General features: G+C 46.9%; 1 protein-coding gene across 5 annotated transcripts in view; it reads right to left on the reverse strand.

Annotated features, from left to right (window-relative positions):
• Window positions 1–5,385, reverse strand: part of GGACT (gamma-glutamylamine cyclotransferase) — a 74,397-nt gene extending 69,012 nt beyond the window's left edge. For 3 of the 5 annotated variants that reach the window (XR_010109642.1, XR_010109641.1, XM_003832054.6), the window contains exons 1-2: window positions 5,271–5,385; window positions 377–549 (exon numbers count right to left, since the gene is read on the reverse strand). The gene's annotated coding sequence lies outside the window, so the exon portion shown is untranslated. Of the gene's footprint in view, window positions 1–376; window positions 550–5,129 lie in introns of all 5 variants that reach the window. The other 2 variants (XR_008620692.2, XM_008957430.4) reach the window with 2 other exon arrangements.
• Between the last annotated feature and the right edge of the window lie 615 nt (window positions 5,386–6,000).

Below are 6,000 nucleotides of genomic sequence, written 5' to 3' on the forward strand. Positions count from 1 at the left end.
AAGACAACCCCAGAGAAAAACAGATGCAGAAATGAATATACAGTTTCTCTACTATTCTTTTCCTTCCCTTTCCCTCCTCCTTTAATTTTTTGAGACAGGGTCTCACTCTGTTGCCCAGGCTGGAGCACAATGGCATAATCAGTGTAATCACAGCTCACTGCAGCCTCAATCTCCTGGGATCAAACAATCCTCTTGCCTCAGCCTCCTAAAGTGCTGGAATTACAGTACAAGCCACCGTACCTGGCTCCCCACCACTACTATTCTTAAATGACAAAGAGACAAGGGCTTCCAACTGGCACTATTTGTCAGCATACTTCTTGTGGTGCTCTAGAATTTGAGCAATGAACACTCTAGAACAGAGGCTAACAGTTCTCACCTGTAAGCTTGTTTCTTCAAGGAAGTGTTGCCTTAGAATCCAGATCCACAGTAAGCCTGAGAGTCTTAAAAACTTTTGACTTCAGAGTCCTTCCACATGACTCAAGAAAAAGTTAAGTCCACCTCACAGGGTGACCAGAAAGTCCATGGGGACCAAATATCCAGTTTTCAGTCCTGTTGGGAGGCGAGATAAGAGGAAGTCAACTGAAGAAAGTTAAACATTTAAGCAATAAGGGGCTTAAAAACAAACATAAATGACCTAACTACCATTAGAAGGCAATCTCAGACCCTGAGCACATACCCGGGGAAGGAATATATTTATATTCAGTGCAAAAATGCAGTCCACATGCTTGAGGGGCCAAAGAATGCCTTGAATAGAGGAACCTTCCCAGTGACCTAGAGAAAGGGTTCAAAGTTCTCAAGACCTCCTTGACAAAATGTGGTACATATACATAATGAAGTACTATTCAGCCATTAAAAAGGAGATCCTGTCATTTGCAACAATATGGTGCAGCTGGAGGTCATTATGTGACGTGAAATAACCCAGACACAGAAAGACAAACTTTGCATGTTCTTACTCATTTGTGGGAGCCAAAAATTAAAACAATTGAACTGACTGAGATAGAGATCAGAATGATGGTTACCAGAGGCTAGGAAGGGTAGTAGGGGGGTTGGGGGAAAGCAGAGATGGTTAATGGGTACAAAAACACAGAAAGCAGGAATAAGATCTAGTATTTGATAGCACAACAGGGTGACTATAGTCAATAATAATGTAACTGTACATTTAAAAATAACTAAGAGTATCGTTAGATTGTAACACAAAAGATAAATGCTTGAGGTGATGGATACCCCATTTACCCTGATGTGATTATTACACATTGTATCTCATATACCTTGTAATGAGGGTTTATTATTACACATTGTATCTCATATACACCTACTACTAGGTACCCACAAAAATTAACTATCAAAAAAGAACTATTTGAGAAATAACAGCTCTATATACTCTCCTACAAATAAGAAAAGTAAAAAGAAAAAGAAAAAAGTGTCTTCTCAGCCATCAGGCAAAGCCGATTTTAGTAATGCTGAGCGCCTATTTTGGTAATGTTGAGCTTCTTTGATTCTTTGATGAGGGTTTCCAAGTCTTTAAAGTCAGATAAATTTAGATTTAAAAAAAGTCAAACCACTTCTGAAGTAGACTTGCCAAAAATGGCAAGCATGAACCTAATTAAGCCTCTAGATCTAACTTCTAGTTTACAGGAAATACAGGGGATAGAGAAGCAAGCCAAACCACACTCCACCAAAAGCAGCCCAACAGATCCAGAGTGTGAGGCACCCTACAGGCAATCAACCAAGTAACATCGACAGTCATTGGTATTGAGGAAACCCGCCAAGGCTGCTCTAGACCTGGGTCGGCAAACCACAGCCTGCGGGTAGGTCCAGCCTGTGGGTGGATTTTAAAACACAAAAGCTTTGGAAATTAAGTATTATTGGAACACAGCCATGCTTATCGATTTACTATCACCCCTGGCTACTTCTGCATGACGATGGCAGAGCTGAGCAGTTGTGGCACAGACCATAGGGCCTGCAAAGCCTGAAAGAGCTGGTATCTGGCTCTTCACAGAGAAATTTGCCACCCCGCCCTAGATTGAAAGAGACAACAGCTGAGCACGGTGGCTCACGGCTGTAATCGCAGCACTCTGGGAGGCAGAGGCAGGTGGATCACTTGAGTTCAGGTGCTCCAGACCAGTGTGGCCAACATGGTGAAACCCCGTCTCTACTAAAAATACAAAAATTAGTTGGGTGTGGTGGCATGCGCCTGTAGTCCCAGCTACTTGGGATGCTGAGGCACGAGAATCACTTGAACCCAGGAGGCGGAGGTTGCAGTGAGCCAAGATTGTGCCACTGCACTCCAGCCTGGGTGACAAGAGTGAGTGTGACTCCGTCTCAGGAAGGAAAAAAAAAAAAAAAAAGACCAGCCTGGGCAATACCTGTCTCCACCAAAAAAAAAAAAAAAAAAAAAAATAGCTGGGCGTTGTGGCACATGCCTGTAATCCCAACTACTCAGGAGGCTGAGGTGGGAGGATGGCTTGAATCCAGGAGTTCGAGGTTACAGTGAGCCATGATCTCAGCAGAGCTGGATCCTGTCTCAAAAAATAAAATAAAAAGGTAACAGTCAACAAATTCTTGTCTGGATGTGGATTCAAACAAACCAACAGTAAAAATAAGTTCATTTTTGAGGTGATCAGGGAAATCTGATCATGGACTAGGTTTTAGAAAATGTTAAGGAATTATTGTCAATTTCATCAGGCGGTGATAATTGTATTATGGTTACACAAGCAAATGCCCTTTCTCTGGAGAAACATACTGAACAATTTAGGGGTGAAATGTTGTGTTGTCTGGAATAAACTGCTTTAAACTGCTTCAGCCACAACCAAAAAAAGAAAAAAAAAAAGATGAAGTGGATATGGCCAAACGAGACTTGTGAAGTCCATTTGATGGATATATGGAAATTCATTCTACTTTGCTGTGCTTTTATGTTTGCTTAAAATTTTCCCAATAAGCAAAACAAACAAAATCAGAACCTTGATCAAAACGTAGAGGTTATCACTGGAGAGCCTTGCTTTCCAGGCACCCCCACCCCCGACTCCACCCCTCCTCTCGCGGAGTCCAGCCTCAGCACGCCAGTTGTTCACCTTTCTCTGAACACACTGTCATTTTCAGCTTCTTATTTTTGCTCATGGTGTCGGCCACCCTTTCCATTCCTCTGCCTATAAAAATCTGTTCTCTGCTTAAGGTCTCCCCAACTGTGACCTTCTCCTGGCCCTCCAGTGAGCACTCACATCTCAGTTCCAACAGCACACTGCCTCTGGTTTCATTCTTCTCTACGTTCTAGCTATTTACCAGGTCTGTTACCTCATGATGCCATACAATCCCAGAGACTTCCAATAGCTAAGTCTTTTCTGTAAATCCATTTAAGGGGGTATCACGACGTCTTTTACGGAGCAAGCTCTGCAGTCCAGGGGCAGGTCCTCACGGCCTAAACACGGCTGCCTTATCCTGAGTAGTTTTACTGACAATAGAGCTTCAACTGAAGAATGAATTCCTGTTCAGCAGGACACTGAGCAGTCATGTTTAATTGAGGCCTCTTAAAATTCCTAATAGATTTTGCCTAGATGGAGAATGTTCTAAAGAGGGCTGCGAATATTTCGTGTTTTTGTCCTCTTACTGTCACCTTTCCCTGGGTCCTGTCCCCTCTTCAAGCATGGCTGCACTACACTTCCACACCAGCCTGCCGGTGCCCTAATCCCTGGTAAGGGCCCTGGCTCGAGGTGGATACAAAGCCTCCCAATGACTTCACTTCAAGAATGGACACAGATTGGAAATCTTACTAGTAAAGAGAGAAATGAACAGATCATTTTAAAATCCCTCTTCTATTCTGCTTACTGCTACCTACTATCCAGATCACCACAAACGACCACCCTCTCCTAACTAGTAGTAGTTAGGGCCTGGTTAGTAAAATCAACTAGCCCAAAGTATTTCCGTACAAAAATCCACCAATTAGAAATTAATTTAACTTTGCAAACTCAGCTTTTACAATACGAATCTCTGCTAGAGCACAGTGGTCTGCTTATTCAGGGAAGTCTGGCTTCTTCTGGGAATAGTTTCAGGAAAACAAGGCATTTTGGGAAAATACGGGCAAACTGCAGGTGCTCTTCATCTGAGCATTTCAATAAATTGAATGAGGCCAGGGAAAAGTCTTCACTTACAGGTAAATGTACATAAGGACACCTACGTGTGTGTAAGACCTACACTTTAAATAGGTCACCTTTAGTTTTTCATTAATCATTTATCCTGGGACATTTAGCAAAACGAATAACTTGCTTTTAAAAAAGGCCACAAATCCCGGGTGCAGTGGCTCACGCCTGTAATCCCAACATTTTGGGAGGCCAAGGCGGGCGGATCACGGCGTCAGGAGTTCAAGACCAGCCTGGCCAACATGGTGAAACCCTGTCTCTACTAAAAACACAAAAATAAGCTGGGCGTGATAGCAGGCGCCTGTAATCCCAGCTACTCGGGAGACTGAGGCAGGAGAATCGCTTGAACCCGGGAGGCAGAGGTTGCAGTGAGCCGAGATCGCGCCATTGCACTCCAGCCTGGGCAACAGGGCAAGACTCCATCCCAAACAATAAAAAGGGCCAGAAATCGACTGCATTTTCTTATCACTTAAATATTAAATCAACTAAGCGTGGAGTTAAGAAGCTGTGTTCAAAAAACACTTAAGTCTGCTTTTGAGCTTGTGGCGTTGTCCTTGGCCCACAGAGTAAAACAGCAATGATAACCATAATTAATAATCAAGGCAGTAAATTTCTTCAAAATTTCAGAAGTTTCACTAATGGCTCCAAAGAAACCTTAGATCAGAAATTCACAAGTGCCAGGAGACGTTTTTAGATTTCTTTTGCAGCTTCTAGTCTCCTTACAAACAGGAAATCTTTAAAATGAAAAACAATTTCTGAGAAGTGTTAGCCCGGTTCAGCTGAGGTCCTCTGAAAGCCAGCGTGTGGGCTGTCACGCTTCCTTTACAGGGAAGCAGCGCCCGTGCGTGAGGCGGTTCCTGGCTTTTACCGCCCTCTGCCCGTTCTGGCAATCGCGCCCGTGGCCCCCGCGCGGGGCAATGGAGGACGCGTTTCGGGGTCCACCGTCCCCTCCCTCCGGCTGGCCTCGCCGGCGGCGCCCCAGGCCTCCTCCCTCACCCGCGGGGACGCCGAGTGCTGCGGCCTCGGCCCGGACGCCGCGCAGGGAGCGACGCCCCAGGTTCCCGCGGGCGCCAGGACACCCCGCCTGGGGGGCGGAGCAGACGCAGCCCCGACCCCCGCCCGCGCTCAGCGCCTCACCTGCCGGCAGCCGGGGCTGTCGGGGAGGGCAGGGCCAGGGCGGAAATGCAGGGCCGGGCCCGCGCCTCTGCTCCCAGGCCGCCCCCGGCGGCGCCCCCTGCAGGCGGAACGCGAGGCCCGCCAGCCCCTGCGGCGCCCTCGCACACACGTGGCCGCTCGCACAACTGGCCGCCTAACAGCCAGACCCACCCACGCCGATGCCCGCCGGAGACGCCCCGCCGCGGAGACAGCGCAACCAGCTTCACACACCTGGGGACGCCCCACAGAAGTCACATCCACCCTAACACACCTGGGCACTCAGGCTCAAGCCCCGACTGCATGGTGGACCCTGACACACGTGGGCCACACCCCACAAAACACAGACTCACAGACGACTCCACAAGCTTGGGGACACGCCACATCAAATGGACACACATGCACACACAAATGAACCCAAGCGCAGACACACTTGGGGATGCCAACCATGTGTGTATCTATCACATCACACACCACCAAGGCCCCCCAGCTGAGCATGCACACAGCCCTGATACCGAGTCCAGACCGCCATGTAGTCACACTGCCCACTTATTTACCAATACTCTTAAAATGAAACTGTGGTCGAAGGAGACAATGGAAGGATGACATCACCTCTTCCCTAGCTCCAGGACTAATTTAAGCCCCAGAAATTATAGGACTGAGAACCAAAATCGGAAGAGAACATTTTCCCTAGAGACAATGGGTTGAAGCAATG

This window comes from Pan paniscus, chromosome 14, assembly GCF_029289425.2.
Source record: "Pan paniscus chromosome 14, NHGRI_mPanPan1-v2.0_pri, whole genome shotgun sequence".
Lineage (NCBI taxonomy): Eukaryota > Metazoa > Chordata > Mammalia > Primates > Hominidae > Pan > Pan paniscus.